The 21,787-nt window shown below is 40.1% G+C and overlaps 1 long non-coding RNA gene across 4 annotated transcripts; it reads right to left on the reverse strand.

The window, feature by feature from the left end:
• Nucleotides 1-5: 5 nt before the first annotated feature.
• Nucleotides 6-17,011, reverse strand: LOC117981691 (uncharacterized). 4 transcript variants are annotated; one of them, XR_010109062.1, is made up of 4 exons: nt 16,210-17,011; nt 15,973-16,128; nt 14,103-14,231; nt 3,680-6,627 (listed from the first exon to the last, which is right to left on the reverse strand). It is a non-coding gene; the product is annotated as an uncharacterized LOC117981691 (long non-coding RNA). The 4 variants fall into 4 exon arrangements; XR_008619719.3 differs by lacking the exon at nt 3,680-6,627 and adding an exon at nt 6-2,948 and having other exon boundaries at nt 15,973-17,011; XR_004673306.4 differs by lacking the exon at nt 3,680-6,627 and adding an exon at nt 2,963-3,646 and having other exon boundaries at nt 15,973-17,011.
• Nucleotides 17,012-21,787: the final 4,776 nt, after the last annotated feature.

Genomic DNA, 21,787 nt, shown 5'->3' on the forward strand with positions numbered 1-21,787 from the left:
TTTGTTGAAGGCACTGACCTTTTACCATTATAATATATACACTTGTATATAAACACTTGTATATATATAGTATTATATATATACTTGTATATAGATATAGATATAGGGTATACATTATACATTATTTCACTTTATAATATATTATTTAATATGATTTTATATCATGATATATCATTATATAGCTATAATGTATATATAGATACACTTGTATATATACATAGATATAGATATATATAATGGCCAAAGGTCAGTGCCCTTAACAAGCACAGCAATATTTATAAATAAATATTTATTAATGAAGATCCTAATAATAAGTTCCTTATAAGATTAAGTAATGTGCTATGCGTTATTTAGGAATAATTCATTTAAGAATGTATTCTGATACTGGAATCCTACTTGCTCAAGAAATTAACACATACTTGTTTTACCTGTGGAAATACACGTTTCCTCAAAGCCAACTCACTAATAAAGCAAGAAAATTTATATCAAAACAACGATTAGGTTTGATTATGCAATTGTGAGTTGCTTTCTAAATAACAAAGGTATGGTGTTTTTCTTCCTTTTGGTTAAACATATATCCTTTATATATATGACAGATTTCATGCCACATATGCAAACACACATATAAATAACGTCGTGAATAATATATTCTGGAAATGAACCTCTGGTCATTCTAGTTTAGTCGGTGTTCTCACAAAGGAAAGAAAAAAATTAGACACCTACCCAAGGCAAGTAAAATTATTTTTTTACATATACTAAATGATTTTACTTTTTCACATGCTTTTTCTAAACATTTTGTCACTTTATTGCCCTTTTGCATGTATATAAAATGTTTGTGGTTTTCTTTTTTTTGTTCATTACGTTCTTTTTTCCTCTTAACTGTAATAAAGCATTTGAAAGGAAAAATATTTGTAAAGTACTAGTTACTTTCCTAACTCTAGAGTGTTATAGCTAACAGAGATGGAAAATTCTTTACGTTGGGAACCACAGGTGGTGAGAACATTGATGAAGGTGCTTTTGTGCTTTAATGTTTGCTTTCTTTTTGTTAATGTATTTTTTTGTTGTTGCCTCAATTCTTCATATCTTCATGAACCCAGGGTCCAAGAAGTCAGCAAAAATATGATCTTCATTAATTGTGGACTAGATTGCCACTAGCCATTGCCTTGTTCAGTCTAGGCCAGTAAAGTGAGGAATGCTTATTTGAGACTAAATTCCTTATATAGAAAAAAATGAAAGTCTTATACTAAGTTTTGGAATGACTATCAGGGAGTGAAATCCTTAGTGGGAGTTCGGTTCTGTGGTCAAAACAAATTCTTACACATTAAATGCAAGTATGACATATTTTGATCTTTCACTTATTTCCTTAGGCACCTACTCGTGACTTTAAAACAGTGGGGTATCAGTATTTGAAAGTTCAGGTAGAAAGTTACTTATGTCCACAATTCCTCTCTCAACTTCATTGGACTTTTTTAAAAAATTCATTATGTATATTTTAAACATTTAAAGTTGTAACAGATTGTAGGCTGCCTTGATTAACACTGATAATATATTCTTCTACATTTATATTTTCAAAAATTGAAAATAAAGGCGAGAGTGAGATCCATTTGCAATAAGCATCTCAAAAGCATTGGGCATGTAGTACTTTTGAGCTTATGTTGGCAGAAGTACACCAAGGGTAGGGTACTGGGGAGCCTCTGCCCAATAAGGAGAAGTATTTTATCATTGTCATTGCTGCTGATAAAAGCAGGCTGACTTTTCATAGGTTTTGTTGTTTTTAAATTATCTGTAAACAATGCACCCCTTATTGCCTACACCAAGGTTGACTGCTGCGATTCCTTCCATTCCCTGGAATGTACTGCATACAAAGAGAAAGCATCAAACACTGGAATAGTGTTTGATTTTTATAATGGCTTTCATGTTGACCCCAACATGACTCCAACATGGAGGTAATTAGAACAAAGGAAATTATGAAAAGAAATCCCAGAAAAAGTTGATGTTATAATGATGGCTTTTGATATTTTGCATAGTTCTCATTTGTCTGTTTTTATATTTCCTTCTAGGAATTTCTGCAATGAGTCAACAGAATTGGCACTATTTGAAATGCTAACAGTGTAATTTGAACCCAAATATATTGAATTAGACTTAGATATTATGTTCTACTGGTTAATTGTAACACACAGCTCTATTGAGTTATCTACAGTACTTTAAGAGAAAAAAACAACAATCTCATAGTCTGTTATAATGAGCAAGATCCCTATATGCCCAAGGTACAAAACCATTCACAACAGAAAAGAATAGAAAATTAAATATTTTTTTAAATGTATACTTAATGATTCTTGGAAATTTAAAACTATCTATTAATAATTATATAACTAAAGTAGAAAAGGAATTATTTTAAAACCTTATTTGTATACTGTATTATTGTGTTTTCAAGCTTATTAAGTACATATATAAAGCAAGGTATAATTTTTCAAGTCCAGTGTGGTAAATATTGTTAGAAGTTATGTGATCAGCCAGGCACGGTGGCTCATGCCTGTAATCCCAGCACTTTGGGAGGCTGAGGCAGGTGGATCACGAGGTCAGGAGTTCAAGACCAGCCTGGCCATGATGAAACCCCATCTCTACTAAAAATACAAAATTAACCGAGTGTGGTGGCACACACCTATAGTCCCAGCTACTCGGGAGGCTGAGGCAGGAGAACTGCTTGTACTCATGAGGCAGAGGTTGCAGTGAGCCGAGATCGCGCCATTGCACTCCAGCCTGGGCGACAGAGGGAGACTCCGTCTCAAAAAAAAAAAAAAAGTTATGTGGTCTGAAGTGTCTTATTTTTAAACGAACCATTCCTTGGACCCCACACCACACTTACCAACAACAAATCATAGGCATGTACTTACTTACCTTTCATTTCCCACAGTGATCCAGGATTCCAATAGCTCTAAGACAGATGACTGGAGTGGGAGGGAGACAGGGGGGAAAGAGGTTTATTTGAAAGCATTCCATAGACAAGCAAAGGATTTTCAAAAAATATTTTGAGAGAATATATTTCTCTGGCATAAGGACTGAAACTTAAATTCAACCTTTGGCTATCTCTAAACACTAAAGAATACTCTTGGTTAGTACCGACTTTGCCATTAAAAAATAACTATTTTTTATACTGGTTTTTATTTTTTATACTGGTATATTTTTATACTGGTTCCTTTCCTATGTTTACTATTCACTCAGGATATTATGAAAAGAAGCCATCCTAGATCGAATTTGAATAGAAATTGTGGAGCCATTCAATAGAGAATTACAAGAAATAGCAGTTTGTGGTAAATTCCAATGGCCTAACAACATACACTGAAGGAAAGCAGTTAGGACTTAAGTGATTTTACCTTTGAAGAACCATGAATGATATGCCAAAACAAACAAAAAAATTGCTGTAGGCAAAATGGGATTTATTTTTGTAAAACAATGGTATCTTAACTATTTTGCTTATTTTTTTCCCTGTGCTAAAATGTCCCTGATTTTGTCTACCGAAAAACCTGTGTATAAAAAAACCTTAATTCAAGATTACAAACCAGCAGCTACTTGCCTGCCTTGAGGGGCTGGATTAATTTTATTCATTTTCATTTGCGGGCTGTAGTTGCACTTCACTGTCTATCCTCTAGGAATGAAAAGGAGTGAGGAGTTATCTGAGTTCAACTAACTGATAAATTTCATAATTTATAACTATTAAAGTCAAAGTTTTGTTGTTACTTTCTAGCATGCTTTTTCTAGATGGGAATAATGGGAACAGGGCAAGGTATTTTAATACTGAGGAGTTAATCTCCTTTTGAAATTCCCATCACCTGGGAGGGTTGGACAGCATCTGAATTGTTCCATTCAAGGCCTGGGGCTAAGCCCATCCGTTTCACTAGACATTTTCCTGGCTAGCTCCAGGTGTCACCAGCTGTTAGACATGACTAGAATGACACAGGCTGTAATTTTATTAATAGAGTACATTAAATGATATTTTCTAAACCAAATAGCCTTTAAAAAACTATTTATGAATCACTACCCTGCATTTAATATCAAAATCATATTTTTCAAATGAAACACAAAGTAATTAGGAGGGAAATTACTATTTTTGTTACATAGCAAATATTTTTGTTACATAGTCTTACTTTATCAAATAAATGCTTTATCAAATAAATGCTTTATCAAATGAAAGCACTTTGAAAATTGAAGCATCATATATGTTTAAGATTAAATTATAAGTAGGTTTTCCATACAGTTGGATGTCAAAATGGGATAACTGTTTGGCACACATGGTTGTTTATTTTATATAAACAAATCATAAGTCATCTTCTAAACAAATTCTCAGTTTTAGTTATATATATCTTCTAAACAAATTCCCAATTTTAGTTATGTATGTTTCAACAGTATAAATAAGAGTATTCTCTGGGAAGATTAATGTGAATTCTAGCAAAAATATTTTAAAGACTTGCTGAATCTATTTTTATAGGCATAGAAGTGCTTCATGACTATTTCTTTGATTTATGAGTGAAAGAGGATGTTTTTTACTGGATCTTTGGCCACCAGTTTTTGGCTATTTATTACTTATTTTTTTAGTAACAGTTACGTTTGTGAGCTATTGAACTATGGCTGGAAAATAACTTTTCTTAAAACTGATAAGAATTTTAAACTATTTTTCCCCAAAGACACTATAAAACAAGAAGTTAATTTTTTTGCACATGTATAGGTATATGATCAAATAAAAAGAAATCAGTCCTCATTTAGCATCTGAGACTTTTAGCTCCTAAATACAACAAGTGTATTAAATTTAACATTACCACAGTGGTCTCTCCTTCATAAACATTCAGAAGGAAGCTCGTTCCCCTTAGTTTGCAAGTATCTGCCAGTGTAAGGAATATTTTGTCTCTAGATTGCAGCACCTATGACCTGAGCAGCCAAGGAAAGAGAAGGTCAAGACTTTAAGGGTAATGGAACCTACAATCATAAGTATTCTAGTGGATTGTGAACAAATAAATCAGAAAAGAAGAATACTAACATACAGTTTTCCTGAGTTACCTTAAGTGGTATGAGGTATTCTTAGTAAGGTTTATTACAAAATTCAGTATCTCCCATAAGAAAGGAAGCTAGGTTTAAGCATTTGATTATGTGAGTTTAGTTGGCCCTTCACCCTTCAAGACATGGGCCAGTAAGTACTGTGGGGTTTAGTTCTTATATGGGAAATAATCTGTACCTCTTCCAAAGGGTGGGCTGGTAGCTAAAGTTATTTATTTCCTGAAAATATAAAAAAATGGCATCTATATGTAAATGCTAAAATGTAAAGATGGAAATTTCTACAGGCTTTTAATTTATAGGCATTTTCCTGCTTTATATTTTCTATCAACCTTTATATTTTTGCTGATAGAGTTGAAGACTAAAAGCCCTATCCCTCAAGGAACTTATAGTCCAGTGATATTACTTATGGAGAGAGTAAAGCAGGGTAAGGAAACAGAAAATTAGGGGTGCTTTTTCAGATGGAAATAAGTTTCTGAGCTCACATATATATAAAGCTGTTAAGAACTACATGTAAACATACTGATCAAAAAATGCTCTTCTAATGTATGCATGCCCAAAAGAAGCAAGTATCATAAATTGTATCTGAACATGGAAATCACATCCAACCAGCTTTGATGGAAGGAGAAGAGCACTTTACAGTTTTAAGTCTTACATTTGGGTCTTTGATCAATTTTGAATTAGTTTTTGTACATGGTATGAGTTAAGGGTCCAACTTCATTATTTTGCATGCAGATATCCAGTTGTGTCAATACAATTTGTTGAAAAAAACTATTCTTTCCTCATTAAATTGTCTTCATACATTTGTTGAAAACCAATTGACCACACAGGTTTATTTCTGGACTCAATTTTATTCCACTGGTCTATATGTCTGTCCTATGACAGACTGTACCACACTGTCTTGATTATGTAGTAAATCTTGAAGTCAAAGTGTGAATCCATGAACTTTGTTCTTCTTTTCCAACATTTGTTCGTTATTTGGGGTCCCTTAAGTTTCCATATGAATTTTAGAACCAGTTGTCCATTTCTACAAAGAGGGAGATGGAATTTTGATAGGAATTGCATTGAATCTGTAGATCAATTTGGGGAGTACTGCCATCTTAGCAATATTCAGTCTTCCAATCCATGAACATGGGCTGTCTTTCCATTCTTTTAACCATGTTTTTTAGTTTTCAGTGTACATGTCTTACACTTCTTTGGTTAAATTTATTTCTAAATATTTTATTCTTTTTGATGCTACTGTAAGTGGAATTGTGTTCTTAATTTCATTTTCAGATGGTTCATTGCTAGTGTCACGAAATACAACTGCTTTTTATATATTGATCACTATTTATTTTTAGTGGATAGTAAATTGGTTTAAGAACACATGCCATGAATCAAGAAACTTAGGTGGTGCTTACCCATACAAACTAATTTAATGAGCAAAAACCCCAACTACTTTTTTGTTGTTGTTGATAAAATTTTAGCTGGTTATTTTTAAGACTGTTTCTTTAGGAATTGTTTCTATTTTATTTCCAGGTTAAGGGTGGTATGAGCACAGTAGGTCATTTGGCATTTGTAGTCTATAGTATGAGATCTTTCCTGTAAGTGAAACACAAAGGAATAATCCTGAGCAACCCATGTCTCTCTGTATCTTGAGAATACTTTCTATATATTCTTCAATGCTATATACTGTATTTTAAAGATTAATTATAATGCTGACTAATTTATTCAATAAACTTCTGTGGGCTAGGTCTTCATGCTGAGTGCTAAATGCTAAAAGAAACAAAGCTTAATAAACCACAGATCCATCCACCAAAGAACATACAGCCTGTTGAGGAAAGACAGACAAATAAACAGGCAGTTACATTTGAGTTTGTTTATTCAACAACCATTTGAATGCGAACAATGAGCCTGGCACTGTAGTGACATACCAATGAGTAAAACAGACCCGGTCTCTGCTTTTAAGGGGCTCACAAAGTAAAGAGGAATATAATGACTCTGGTAAAAATATAGAGGGTACTGTGGGAGTATGGAGGAAGGGCACCTAACTTTTAGGGGTAAGGTAAGTGAGAACACATGGTATTTGGTATTCTGGTTCCTGCACTAATTCGTTTAGGATAATTGGCCTCCAGCTGCATCCATGTTGCTGCAAAGGACATGGTTTCGTTGTTTTTTATGGCTGTGACTATTTCTCCTGGAGGTTTTTATCCCTTCTTCTTCTTAGTTTTTTTTTTTTTTTTTTTTTTTTGAGACGGAGGCTGGTGTTTTTGAACAGGTTGAAGAATTAATTGTTGAAGTTTAGTTACTATATGCAATGACCTTGGAACGATAAGAGATGGTTGGAGAGTGGAGGCTTGAATTAAATTAGAGGAGGAGCTGTAGTTACCAGTAATATTACAGTGTAAGGAATGCATATGAGAATGGATAATTGAGGTACCAGAGGGTACAAGATCCTTTGAAAGGAGGTAAAGGAATTGAGACACAGTAAGGATTTTGAAGTGAACATCCACATAGTTATAGATATCTATTATACATACGTACATACATATATACACATACCCCTCACAAAGAATTACCGCAAGAGTGATTCCACAGTAGTGTTGTAGTAGTGAGTAGTTTTGGAGAGAGTGATAGCAGCCCTAGTACTAAAATCTTTAATCTATGAGTGAGGGGTTGAATTCTTCAAATTAGGCTGCACAGGGACATCAGTGGTTTAATATGTTAAACTCTTGCAAATATCACATTTCATTAAACAGATGCTTTTACGTTTTATGTTGTTAAAGTGAGATTTCTAATTGCTTCTCTCTGACCTCTCAAATTACGATGGTAACTGCCTTCTTTTACAGGAAATGCCCATCTGTCTGTATTATAAACCAGACACATGCCAGGTTTTCCAATTTAAATGACAGTGCTTTAAAACTTGTCATAGACTACTCTGTCCTACCTCCAATGTGTATTTCAAGTAGATACATCTACAGATGCTAGCTCTGCCACATCAAACAATGCACAGTGAATGTTCAAAATCTACATTAAAAACCTTGGTTATAAAGAGCTAGATACCCTGTTTTACATGATGTGATTATTACACGTTGCATGCCTGTATCAGAACATCTCATATACCCCATAAATATATACATCTACTGTGTACACACAAAAATTAAAATTATTATTATTTTTGAGATGGAGTCTTGCTCGGTCAACCAGGCCGGAGTACAGTGGCACAATTTTGGCTCACTGCAACTTCTGCCTCCCTGGTTCAAGCAATTCTCCTGCCTCAGCCTCCCGAGTAGCTGGGACTACAGGTGCCCACCACCACACCCGCCTAATTTTTTTATTTTTAGTAGAGACAGGGTTTCACCGTGTTAGCCAGGATGGTCTCGATCTCCCGACCTCGTGATCTGCCCGCCTCGGCCTCCCAAAGTGCTGGGATTACAGGCATGAGCCACTGCGCCAGGCTCTTCCTTCTTTCTTAAGTTGCTTAGTTTTATCTCTCTCTCTCTCTTTTTTCTGAGACTGGATCTCATTCTTTCACTAAGGCTGGAGTGCAGCGACGCGATGATAGCCCACTGCAGCCTCAATCTCCCAGGCTCCCACCTCAGCCTCCTGAGTAGCTGGGACTACAGATGTGCACCAGTACTCCTGGCTAATTTTTTTTACTTAAGGTAGAGACAAAGTCTCACAATGTTGCCTGGCCTGGTCTCAAAACTCCTGAGCTCAAGCCATCCTCCTGCCTCAGTTCCCAAAATGCTGGGATTACAGATGTGAGCCACCACACCTGGTGGTTGCTTAGTTTTCTCTAAATCTATCACCATTACATCTCCGTATTTTCCACCAGAGTTGTGAAATTTTGTTCAAAAGGTTCAGACATATTAGGTAATCCATCATTTCCATTTTCTTTTCTTGGAGACATCCCTTCTAGAGCCTTCCATCCTCTAGTGTGCTCTCCAGGCCTGCTACACAGCTGACTTCCTGGAACCTCCCTTCACCTTCACCTAGGGCAGGGGTGTCCAATCTTTTGGCTTTCCTGGGCCACACTGGAAGAAGAATTGTCTTGGGCCACACATAAAATACACTAACAATAGCTGATGAGCTAAAAAAAAAAAATCACAAAAAAGTATGTTTTAAGAAAGTTTACAAATTTGTGATGGGCCACATTCAAAGTCATCCTGGGCCACACACCACGGGTTGGAAAAGCTTGATCTAGAGAATTATCTTTGTTTTCTGCTTTGTCGGAGTTCTGGTTTACCAGATCCCATGTTTTTCTGTTTCTCTTTTTCTCTTTTTTGAGACGGACTCTCACTCTGTCACCCAGGCTGGAGTACAGAGGCATAATCTCCGCTCACTGCAGCCTCCGCCTCTCAGGTTCAAGTGATTCTCCTGCCTCCGCCTCTCAAGTAGTTGGGAATACAGGCATGTGCCACCACATCGGCTATTTTTTTTTTTTTTTTTGTATTTTTGGTGGAGACGGGGTTTCACCATATTGGCCAGGCTGGTCTCAAACTTCTGGCCTAAAGTGATCCACCTGCCTCAGCCTCCCAAAGTTCTGAGATTACAGGTGTGAGCCACTGTGCCCAGCCACATGTTTTTCTGTTTCTTGATATACACCTTTACTTGGATGGAGTTCTCCTTCCAGCAGTTTCCTGAGTGAGAAGAGTATATGGAAGTTAAAATTTTTGTGAATTTCTTGATTTTGACATGTTTTCTGGCTTTCTGTACTGCTTTTATTTCCTCCAAGTTCTTTTTTTTTTCTTTTTTTTTCTTTTTTGAGACGGAGTTTCGCTCTTGTTTCCTAGGCTGGAGTGTAGTGGCGTGACCTCAGCTCACTGCAACCTCCGCCTCCTGGGTTCAAGCAATTCTCTGGCTTCAGCCTCCCAAGTAGCTGGGATTACAGGTGTGTGCCACCACGCGCAGCTACTTTTTTGTATTTTTAGTAGAGATGGGGTTTCACTATGTTGGCCAGGCTGGTCTCGAACTCCTGACCTCTGGTGACCCACCCACCTTGGCCTCCCAAAGTGCAGGGATTACACCACACCTGGCCTCTAAAGCTCTTTTTTTCCTTTTCTTGTTTGTTCATTGTAGGTTCTGTCTTTCATGTAAGGAGGTTTCTTCAAATAAATGGAGATCATCAACTGTTCACCACATTTAAGAATGAGGTGATATCTGGGCATCGTGGCTCATGCCTGTAGTCCCAGCTACTTGGGAGGCTGAGGCAGGAGGATCTTTATTATTATTATTGTTATCGTTATACTTTAAGTTCTAGGGTACATGTGTACAATGTGCAGGTTTGATACATAGGTATACATGTGCCATGTTGGTTTGCTGCACCCATCAACTCATCATTTACATTAGGTATACCTCCTAATGTTATCCCTCCCGACAGGCGCCGGTGTGTGATGTTCCCCGCCCTGTGTCCAAATGTTCTCATTGTTCAATTCCCATCTATGAGTGAGAACGTGTGGTGTTTGGTTTTCTGTCCTTGTGATAGTTTGCTGAGAATGATGGTTTCCAGCTTCATTCATGTCCCTGCAAAGGACATGAACTCATCCTTTTTATGGCTGCATAGTATTCCATGGTGTATATGTGCCACATTTTCTTAATCCAGTCTATCACTGATAGACACTTCAGTTGGTTCCAAGTCTTTGCTATTGTGAATAGTGCCGCAATAAACATACGTGTGTGTGTGTCTTTATAGTAGCATGATTTATAATTCTTTGGGTATATACCCAATAATGGGATTGCTGGGTCAAATAGTATATCTAGTTCTAGATCCTTGAGGAATTGCCACATTGTCCTCCACAATGGTTGAACTAATTTACGCAGGCAGGAGGATCATTTGAGGCCAGGAGTTTGAGGTCAGCCTGTGCAACACAGAGATACCCCATCTATAAAAAACTTGTTAAATTTGTATTATTTTTAGAGAGGGTCTCACTCTGTTAACCAGACTGGAGTACAGTGGTGCAATCACAGTTCACTGCAGCCTCAAACTCCTGGCTCAAATTATCCTCCAGCCTCAGCCTCCCAAGTAGCTAGGACTACAGGTGTGTACCACCAGGCCCAGCCAATTTTTTATTATTTTTCGTAGAGGTGGGATCTCACTATGTTGCCCAGGCTGGTCTTGAACTCCTGGGCTCAAGTGATCCTCTCACCTCAGCCTCCTAACGTGTTGGGATTACAGGTGTTAGCCAGTGCGCCCAGCCAAAATTTTTCAAATAAAAGAATGAGGCAATAAAATGTTGATGAGAGCCTCTGTAGGTACAATCAGGGATTGCTGACTACTGGGCTGACTGTAAAAGACAGTCAACAAGCCACACTCTTCACCATGGGATCCCCAAACCTCAATATTTGGAGACCTCTTCTCTTGGAGCAGCTGGTTTTCCCCTAAGAAGCTTCCAGTCTCTTGAAAGGATCCCAGCATTCCAGGATCTGAATTTGTGAATGAAGCTGGGGGAAAGGGGTCTGCCTTATAATTTAATATGCACAACTTCACTTAATTCTGCTTTTCTGTGTAGTGAGTCATCCCTGTCTTCAGCTCTGCCTGGTGCCTAAGAGAGCTCTGAGTGAACCTCTCCAGAAAGTAAACCATCTATCTTCCGGTGAATTGGGGCAGCATGGAATGGAGTAGGGAATATAGGGGAGGCAGGATCTCATTCTCTTTAGAAAACATTCACAGTGAATTCTCCTTTTTAGCCTTGCTCTCCTTCTGCTTTCGGAGAGAAAGCAGCTGTAGTTTTAGAGCCTTTCCAGGGTGCTGTGACATGGATAGGCTCACTTCTGGCTGGTTCTGCCTTCTCCCAAAAGCTGAAGTAGTCACTTTGGCAGCTTTGGTAAGTCAGTGATCACTCATCCATCTGCTTTCCACGTTTCTAAGTTTTGTTGGCATTTTATTCAGCGGGGATCTCTTTCCCTGTTTGCTTTTTCTTTATAGATTTATATCTTTTTTATTCCTTTACTGTCATTTTAATGAGGTCTCTGGAATAAGTGGAGACAAACGTGCGTTCAATGCACTATGCTTAACCAGAAGTCCCCTTGCCACTGGGTCTTAACATGTACATATGCAATGAACATTTTCTAAGTAGGAAAAGTCCATGTATAGTTAAAGCAATTCCATAATAATTAGAAATAAGTATGATAATAGAATAACCATACCTAACTTAATGCTTATATGTACTTGCAGTCTTTAGAATGGGTGTGTGTGTGTGTGTGTGTGTGTGTGTGTAATGTGTCTTATCCTCACAATAACCTCATAATTCTACCCCTAGCAGTCTTATATAACATGGTACATCATTTCCCAAGCTACAGGTAATCTTATCTTCAATTTATCAGGTCTTTAGCCAATCCCTACTTACTGTTAACTTAAGCTATAACTGAAGTTTTAATTTTTTAATTTTTAATTTTAATTTTTGGGCCGGGTACTGTGGCTCATGCCTATAATCCCAGCACTTTGGGAGGCTGAGGTGGGTGGATGACTTGAGGTCAGGAGTTCGTAACCAGCCTGGCCATCATGGTGAAATCCTGTCTCTACTAAAAATACAAAAAATAGTCAGGTGTGGTGGCATGCACCTGTAGTCCCAGCTACTCGGGAGGCTGAGGCAGGAGAATCGCTTGAATCAGGGAGGCGGAAGTTGCAGTGAGCCGAGACTGCACCACTGCACTCTGGCCTGGTTGACAGAGTAAGACTCCATCTCAAAAATAATAATAATGTTAATTTTTGTGTGTACACAGTAGATGTATATATTTATGGGGTATATGAGATGTTCTGACACAGGCATGCAACGTGTAATAATCACATCATGTAAAACAGGGTATCTAGCTCTTTATAACCAAGGTTTTTAATGTAGATTTTGAACATTCACTGTGCATTGTTTGATGTGGCAGAGCTAGCATCTGTAGATGTATCTACTTGAAATACACATTGGAGGTAGGACAGAGTAGTCTATGACAAGTTTTAAAGCACTGTCATTTAAATTGGAAAACCTGGCATGTGTCTGGTTTATAATACAGACAGATGGGCATTTCCTGTAAAAGAAGGCAGTTACCATCGTAATTTGAGAGGTCAGAGAGAAGCAATTAGAAATCTCACTTTAACAACATAAAACGTAAAAGCATCTGTTTAATGAAATGTGATATTTGCAAGAGTTTAACATATTAAACCACTGATGTCCCTGTGCAGCCTAATTTGAAGAATTCAACCCCTCACTCATAGATTAAAGATTTTAGTACTAGGGCTGCTATCACTCTCTCCAAAACTACTCACTACTACAACACTACTGTGGAATCACTCTTGCGGTAATTCTTTGTGAGGGGTATGTGTATATATGTATGTACGTATGTATAATAGATATCTATAACTATGTGGATGTTCACTTCAAAATCCTTACTGTGTCTCAATTCCTTTACCTCCTTTCAAAGGATCTTGTACCCTCTGGTACCTCAATTATCCATTCTCATATGCATTCCTTACACTGTAATATTACTGGTAACTACAGCTCCTCCTCTAATTTAATTCAAGCCTCCACTCTCCAACCATCTCTTATTGTTCCAAGGTCATTGCATATAGTAACTAAACTTCAACAATTCTTCAACCTCATCAAAAACACCAATTCAGTCACTCTACCATCTTTCCACCATTCTTCACTCCTCTCATAGCTTTACTTCTTACCACTTCTGAAATTATAAGGCCTCCTTTGCCTCTACCACCACCAACTCTGCCCTTATCTTCCCCTTATACTTGCCTGGTCAAATCTCAGTCCTGGTTACTGCCAAAACTGCCTACTCAGTGCCTGCACATGAGCAACTGAATATGGCTAGAGAAAATTGCATAACGAAGTGGCTAGCCTCACTATAAATTCATGACCACTTACTCAATGGGGCTCTTAGTAATGCCTGGAAACTTTACCATGTTCTTTAGTCAGTTCACTCTCCCTCACTCATAAACTCTGATTTCACCTCCCTTCTCTCTTTTTTTCTCAATACTTTCCGTTAAGGACTACATTACCTAGAGTAGGCTAAACTGCTATAACAAATAGACTGCAAAATGTTATGGCTCCAACTCAATAGAAATATATCTTGCTCACATAATTGGGTGTCCAGGTCAGTGGGTAGCTCTCCTTCATCCAGGCACCTTCTTTCTTGTGGCTCTGCCAACCCCAGAGGCTTGTGGTCATCTGCATAATTGAATCAGAGTCACCGTGTCCAGGGTCCAGCTGGCAGAAAGGAAAATGTATGAAAGAGGCACAAGTACTCTCAAAGTAAACGCCTTGGCCTGACAGTGGCAGACACAACATCTGCTCATGTTCTATAACTTAATACTTGACCATATGCAACTGAAAGAGAGGCTGAGAAAAGCAGTCTGTGTTTTCAGGGAGAAGGGGAGACTAAATTATGATGGACAATTAGCAGTCTGCCAAAATGATCTTGCTCCTCACTTTGCTGAGAAAATAGAAGCAACTGGAAGAGAACTACTTTCTCCCACTGTCCAATCTATCTACTTATCTCGACATGTCCCATATACGTGGGAACTGGGGAAGATGGGATGGATCCCTAGACTAACCTTGACCAGAAAGGGGATCCTTCTTCCCAGGCTTTCAATGAGAACAATGTGGTCTTAAAGACCCTACTACCTAATCACAAAGTGCAAACATACCTTCTTTCCTTGTGCTTTTCAACCTCTGTGGTTTTGGATATTGTTGAGCAACACTCCTTCCAGCCCTGTTTTTGTGAAACTCCAATTTACCTTGTCTTGATGATTCTGCATTACCCTATTCTCCTCCCATTTTCTGCTCCACCCCCTTTCTTCGCTGGCTTGGCTCACCTAGATCAGAGCTTCTCAAACTTTTTGATGTGGCACAAATCTCTTTGGGTTCTTGTTAAGTTGAAGATGCTGGTTCAGCAGGTCTGGGGTGGAGCCTGAGATTCTGAGTTTCCAACTAAGGTCCTCATGTCAGTGCTGCTGGGCCACTGACCACGTTTTGAGCAGCGAGACTCTGAAGAGGGTGTTTTCCAAGATTCTGACTTTGTTTTCTTCTTTTATCTCACAGCAATATCACTCCTAGGCTGATTATTTTTTGAGTCTATTTTCTAGCTCAGTCCTCTTTCCCATATTACAAAACCTTTATTTCTAACTTATTAGTGTCCATGTCCGTCCGGCTGTCTTGACAACCCTTTGAATTCTTAAAATGTCTAAATCTAAACTGATCTTCTCTCAAGAAGTAGCTCCTTCTCCTTTCCTTTGTAATTGTCTCTTTTCTCTCTTGCAATTATCTAGAAACTCAAAACCTCCACTTTCTTTGATTTCTCTCTTCCTACCCACAAGTAATCAATCAGTTAGCAAATTCTATAGATTCTGCATGCACATCATCTCTCAACTATGCTCTTTAAATTCCCCTGGCTGTCCCTTTAGGTCAGACTCATCATTACCTTTTACCTGGCCTACAGTAGATCTGTCAGTTTTTCCACCTCTGATTTCTGCTTCCCTTCACAGATAAATCACTAGCATAAAGAAAAAAAAACCTTCCTTTTCTTCCCCCAAACTTCTGAACCATAAAAACTCAAAATACTGAATTAAATATAAATTCATCCATTTGGTATCTTAGGCCCCATACTCCTTTGTCTTTTCTACCTTTCAACATACCTGGAGTCTTTGCTCTTTCCCCAACACAACTTTCACTGATTCGCCTTCATATATATTCTCATGCTATCCCTTCTTGCTGTAAAACTCTGTCTCCTTCAAGGTCAATCCCAAATGCCTACTCCTTCATGCTGCCTTTCTTTCCTTATCCCCAAGACAGATATACACGGTTCTTTGATTCCCGGCAGTACTCTGCCACTTTTCACGTGGCACCTATCATGGTTTGTCTTTTATTGTCTGTTTTATCTTTGTTTCATTCCTTACTTCTTTGAAGGCAAAGGTATCTTCAACTCCCCTCTAACTCTGAAGCATCTTACCTGTGGGGCGTCTAATATTAGTTGAATCAGGAGGATTTATGGAGATAATGGGATGCGCTGGAAGCCAGTACAGCTGGGTGCCGGCTCTGCCGTTTATTAGCTGTGAGGTTTTGGGTAAGTCACTTAACTTCGCCTGTAAAATTAGTCCACTACGACCTGATGGAGAACCAAGGGAGATAACGTCAAAGCGGCCTGCAACTCTACAGGGAACTGAGCAATGTTAGTTATTTTCCTTACAGAGATGTGATGAAGTCTTGCTACTGGAATCTTGGCTTGCAGGACCATCCCTACTTCATTGCCTGGAGGTCGAACCCCAAGTTGCAGGGAACCCAAGCTACCAGGTCCCACTGCCCTTTTCCACTCCAGGGCCCTCTAACCGCTCTCCGCGACGCAGGTGATCCTGCCTTGCTGCGGGGGAGTGGCCTGGAGTCTCATTCCCTCGGGAGGCCTCCCTCCTTCCACCCGCTTGAGAAGAGCCCTTCTCTTCCCTGTGACCCCGAAGACCGTGGCGCCGCCGCCTACGTGAGGCGTTTGGACCCTGCCCGGTCCCCGTAGCTCCCTTTCTCCAGCAGGTGGTTCTGGTCCTCTCCCCCAACTCGGGCGCTCACGTCACCGGCGAACCTCTAACCAGCGCCAGCGCCGCTACCAACCGCGAAAATAAACAAACCCCCGCGCTCGGCGGACGCGCCAGGCCCCGCCCCCGCCCCCGCCCCCGCCCCCGCCCCGAGGCTCTCACGCCGCCCCCTCCGCCCCGGCTTCCCGCTACCCTCCGCCCGCCTGCTCGCAGCTGCGCTCTTCCCGCCCCTCACCGCGGCCTGCAGCCGCGCTCACCGCCGCAGTCCGCCCCGGCGCCCCGGGACCCGTTAGTGCCCAGCCTGCGGGCCGACCGCGACCCCCGCCCGGCGCGAGCCTGCCCCCAGCTCTGCCGACACTTGACCCAGACCAGTCCCAACGCCCAGTGCGGCCGCCCGGGGAGCCGCGGGAGAGGCGGCGGCGGGGGGAGGAGGGAGAGGAGGGCCGAGCCGGCGGCCCGGGAGGCCCGGTGAGTACGCGGAGGCGGGCCCGCCTCGCGGGTGTCCGCTCCGGAACCCCGGAGGCGTAGGCAGCGGCTCGACAGCGCTCCCCTCGGCGCCTCGGGTGGCGGGGACTCGGCCTGAGGCGACGGGCCCCACTGGCCGGAGCCGCTGGGCAGAGGGCACGGGAGGGCCGCTCCGCGGAAGGGGCCGCGGCCCGACGCTCGGCGCAAGGCTGGGGGCGGCGGGGAGGGACTCGCACCCGACTCCCAGGCCGGCGACCGCTGAGCCTCCCGAGACCCCGTGGGGGCCGCTCGAGTGACAGGTGCCACCGTCCCCTCACCGCCGCTGGCGCCCGCACTCCCTCCCGGGGAGCCAGGCGCTCGGAAATTTCTGGAGCAACGACCTGACTCGTTGTTTTCTCCCTTTCAGGTTTTGAAGCCGCTTCTCTGCCCGAGTTAGGTTTCGCCCAGCGCAATTTCTTTCTCTATGTACTTTGCGAATAAGTTTCGGAGCATCGGTTAACAGCCTATGGGTGAAATTTGGCTTTCATTCATGAATGAGGTATAGTGAATTACTTTTTGAATATAGTGCTCCTCCTCCTCCCCCGCCAGCTATTGAAAAGTGATTTTTTTTTTCTGTATTGTTTGGAACAGCCTTACCGAATTTTTGTCAGATTTCGAGCATTAAGGTGCTTCATAAATATTGAACAGTAACGACAAAAATAGTTTATCAAATTGGCTGATTGCCTTTTCTCTTCCTTCTCTTTTTCACTCTTTACCTTCGCCAGATTTTTCAGAGTAGATGCTAATGCTTTCATTAGAAGGACTAATGAAAGATCGTGTCTTACACTAAAAAGCTGGAGACACTTTTCTTCAACATTTAGCATTGCCTGTTGTGTAGTAAATGTGCTTGGGATTGTAACTGGAATCACTTAATAAATGTGACTTGTAGCTATAAAAATATTTGAGAAGCTTTTTGGCAAATTAAAATATTAAAGATCTTCATACAAATCTAGATTTCTTTTCTCAACAGATTTATAACACTATAGTAGCTTCAATTCTGGAGTAAGAGCAAAACCCAGAAGTTGACCAAAAGAACATTGTGGGCAAATGAAAATACATGTATTTTACTCGTGGGAGAATCCCTCAGGTCCTCACTGAGTACCTGCTTGTATTTTTTTGTTTAACTTTCTTGGCCTACAGAAAGTGGGAGCTGCAGATTGGAGAGGGGTCTCAGTACTTAACTGTGAGGAAAAAATGGAGTTTGGGGCATACCCATTGGGTTTACATCACTTACAGTAAGTGTGTTTGGAGCAGAGTTTTAGTATGCACTTCACACTTGCTGATTGTGAACCCTATTTTTTTTTTTTTCCCTGAGGCGGAGTTTTGCTTTTGTTGCCCAGGCTGGAGTGTAATGGCGCGATCTCGGCTCACAGCACCTTCTGCCTTCCAGGTTCAAGCAACTCTCCTGCCTCAGCCTCCTGAGTAGCTGGGATTACAGGCGCCTGGCTAATTTTTTTTTTTTTTTTTTTTTTTTTTTTTGTATTTTTAGTACAGATGGTGTTTCGCCTTGTTGGCCAGCCTGGTCTGGAACTCCTGACCTTGTGATCCGCCCGCCTCTGCCTCCCAAAGTGTGAGCCACCACACCTGGCCTGTGAACCCTAATTTTTAAGAAGCCAAAGTGAAAGATACTGTTTGGTTATTTGAAGAACAGAACATGAAATAACACAATTTTTTATTTCACCAGGTGTTAAATCAGTGATACTTGGTGCCATTTCATATTACGCTCAGTTAATTTCAATCTAAGTTATATTTCAGTGAGGCCACACTAATTGGCATCTACATTAATACCTTTTTTTGGTCAGGCTAATTGGTAGTGTTAATAGAAGATGGCTATCATTCATCTCATAAAAAGTGATATATTTGGTTGTTCTTGATTTAAGGATTTTATATATGTAATCGTGTGTGTGTGTGTGTGTGTGTGTGTGTGTGTGTGTGTGTGTGTGTTTTGAAGTTCCCTAATTGTGGTCTTCTGGACTGAGATATGGCTGCTGCTGTCTGTGTTGATTCTAGTGAGGTCATAGTGTAGAGAGTAAGGTCATAATGGCAATGTGCCTCCAAACCTTGATAGAGGCCAAGACTACCAGCCACTTAGGAATTCTTCTGCTTGGGTCAGGCATGGTGGTGCATGCCTGTAATCCCAGCACTTTGGGAGGCCGAGGCTGGAGGATTGCTTGAGCTTAGGAGTTTGAGATCAGCCTGGGCAACGTAGTGAGACCCCATGTATACACAAAGAGAAAAAAAAAGAAGTTCTCCTGCTTGTAGCTTAGGCTATTCATTTTTAGAAGAGTTTACATAAGCAACCAATGCATCCTAATTCTCTTAAATTAACACTTTTGTTTTTTGTTTTTTTGAGACAGTCTCTCGCTCTGTTGCCAGGCTGGAATGTGAATGTGGTGGCGCAATCTTGGCTCACTACAACTTCTACCTCCCTGGTTCAAGCGATTCTCCTGCCTCAGCCTCCCGAGTAGCTGGGACTACAGGCGTGCGCCACCACGCACAGCTAGTTTTTGTATTTTTAGTAGAGATGGGGTTTCACTACGTTGGCCAGGATGGTCTGGATCTCTTGACCTTGTGATCCGCCCGCCTTGGCCTCCCAAAGTGCTGGGATTACAGGCGTAAGCCACCATGCCCGGCTGGTGTAAATCAACACTTTAAAACCATATATGCTTCCTAGACAAAATTGGTTGTGGCAGTTAGTTTGTTAGAATAGTACTTACCGTAATGAAACAACTTCGAACTGCTAATAATTGCTCATGCACATCTGCATTATGGGAATTGAGGATTGTCTATTGTGCACTTCACATATTTCTTTTTCTACTTGTAGAGCACATTTTTCACTGCATAGACAGCTGTGTACTTGAATGTAAACATGAAGAAAACACTGAGTTCAATAAATGTGTCTTCTATGTGCCAGGTCCTGTGGTATTTGTAAGGGATAGAAACTCTTGTCTTTCAGGATCTTGAAATCAGGATCATAGGGGCTAGGCACAACAATAAAGAGAATTTTTTTGGAGTCCATTCAATAATAGTAAGTTTAAAGTATGGAAATATTACAGAGGAGGGAATGTTTGACTTCAGGAACAGGTCAGAGAACGCTTCATAGATATGCTAGCACCTGAGCAGGATTTTGAGGAATAAATGGAAGTTTTCAGTGGAAGAGATAGATGGCTTTGTAGACCAAAGAGAACAGCATAGTTAAAGATATGAACAAGTAAACTGTGTGTTCAAGAAATTTCAAGTTGTTTTTTTCTTGGAGTACATGCAAAATCTGAAGAAAGAGGGTTGCTAGAGAAAGCCCTAATGTATACTATTACATTTAATAAGTCAAATAGTTGGCTTTTTGGGTATGAAGTATATGTAAAATAGAGACTGTTATATTTTTGACACTGCTGCCATCTTTTTTTTTTCTTTTTCTTTTTTGACAAAGAGTCTCAGGCTGTCACCCAAGGTGTAGTGCAGTGGCACAATCACTGCTCACTACAGCCTCGACCCCCAGGCTCAGGTGATCCTCCCACCTTAGCCTCTCAAGTAGCTGGGACCACAGTCGTGCACCGCTATGCCTGCTAACTTGTACATTTTGTAGAGAAGGGGTTTTGCCATGTTTCCCTGGCTGATCTTGAATTCCTGGGCTCAAGCAATCTGCCCACCTCAGCCCTTCCAAAGTACCAGGATTACAGGCATGAACCACCATGTCTGGCCTGCTGCCATCTTAAGTATAAATTAATAGTTTTTACTAGTGGTAGTCATTACATTATGGAAGAGAGTAGAAGATATATTTATTTATGGTGAACTGCCTGCATATTGAGAATGTGTGTTTATTTCACATTTTGCCCTGAAACATTTCTGTTTTTAAAATTATCTTGTGAATTTATTTTGTCTTCCTTCAACTATGCATTATCCTTGAAATTAGTTTTATCATTTATTTTATGAGATAGGGTTTTGCTATGTTGCCTGGGCTGGTCCCAAACTCCTGGACTTAAGTGATCTCATGCTTCAGTCTCCCAAGTTGCTGAAATTACAGGTGTGCACCACTGAGCCAAGATATCCTTGAAATTATTTTTAAAAGGAACTCAAAGGGAAGAGGGGAAAAATGTAAATAAAATAATCATTAGATTTCTGCACCAAAAACCTGATTTGTGTAGTATTTTAATAATATGTAAATGTTTAATATACAGTATTAGCCACCATATTCATAGACTAATGTATGTAACTTAATTGGCAGTCCATTGTATTTTCATTTGCATTGTATGCCTTAATTATATTATGTGTATATAAATGTCTGAGCATAGAAGCATCTAAATTTTAAAGACCAAGTGTATTTGAAAGAGAAAAAGTATAGAGAGGGAGGGAGAAGAGCTGTGTTTGAATCTATTTATCCTAACATCTCTTAGATGTGACTGTATGTGGAGATGCAGAAGTTTAGGACACAAGACTGAAGGAATACTAACCCTAGCCATGACCTGAAATATAGTATCTTTTAAAAGCCTAATGTTTTCGTAGTCTTCCTATTTATTTCTTCTTATCAAGATTAAAAAAAAAAGTTACGGAGGAATTCCCGGATTGCAAAACATGACTATCTTTTTGAAAATTCTGAAAAATTAGTTAACGAGGATAATGTTCTCTTAAAAGTATGCAACATATTAGTCTTCGATAGTTGCTCTCTGTCATTTGACTTGTCTGTCACTGATGTGAATGGCCAAAGGCGTCTCATTGTCAATTCTGACCTGTAGTTGCCCT

Source organism: Pan paniscus, chromosome 11 (assembly GCF_029289425.2).
Source record: "Pan paniscus chromosome 11, NHGRI_mPanPan1-v2.0_pri, whole genome shotgun sequence".
Lineage (NCBI taxonomy): Eukaryota > Metazoa > Chordata > Mammalia > Primates > Hominidae > Pan > Pan paniscus.